Genomic DNA, 966 nt, shown 5'->3' with positions numbered 1-966 from the left:
ATTCTTGCCCTAAGACCACCGCCTATCGGAAAAGAAGAGTGGAATTGTGATCTAGCGAGACTCGTTCAGAGAGTGCAGCAACATGAATGCCATGCAGGATCTTCTTGTAGAAAAAAAGGCAATGAATGTCGTTTTGGGTTTCCCAAAACACTACAGTCTAAAACCGTAATTGAGTCAAAAACAAGCCCTGATGGCACACCGTCCTTAAAAATCCATTTGAAACGAGAGGTTTCTACTATTAACAACTATTCACCGCACCTCCTTTCGTGCTGGCGAGCCAACATGGATTTGCAACTCATTGGAAACTCATACGGAGCTGCAGAATACGCTGGCGCATATATAAGCAAAGCAGAACCAGATACACTTCGATTCCGGCGAGTCATTTCAAAAGCTATACAACGGAGTGACTCCAATCTTCCCTATCATTCAATTTTGAAGCGAGTAGCAAATGCAACCCTTGCTGTTCGCGAAGTGGGCGCACCGGAAGCTATATACATTTTGTTGCGTACCTTACCAATGCATAGTAAATCACGTTCGATCACCAAAGTCAAAGTGATGCGTCACGACACGCGTTACTACCGTGTTGAACCGCAGAACCTAGACGATCTTGTTGCATTGGCGAGTACACCAGAGATTGATACTATTCGAATCGAGCCTATCGAAAAAGCATACATGAATCGCCCTAACAATGACTATTTTAACTCTATGACTTTAGCAACATTTGTAGAGACATTCGAAATGATTGAGGCAAAGCCTAATTTAGCGTCCTCAGCTGATCTTTATGAATTAATGAACGGAAAAGGGTGGGTCAAGAAGCAAAAGAAAGCTACTGTAGTGCAAAAAACTCCCTGGATACGTCCCGATACGTCAAACCCGGCTTTCTGTTTCTCGGAAGTATTTTTGTATGTTCCGTGGCGAGCATTAGAGGAGCTTCCTGCATCTGATGATGAAGCAATAACACGCTTT

The sequence above is a fragment of the Phytophthora parasitica genome, assembly GCF_000247585.1.
Source record: "Phytophthora parasitica INRA-310 unplaced genomic scaffold supercont2.10, whole genome shotgun sequence".
Taxonomy (NCBI): domain Eukaryota; phylum Oomycota; class Peronosporomycetes; order Peronosporales; family Peronosporaceae; genus Phytophthora; species Phytophthora nicotianae.
Note: the sequence above shows the minus strand (reverse complement) of the source record.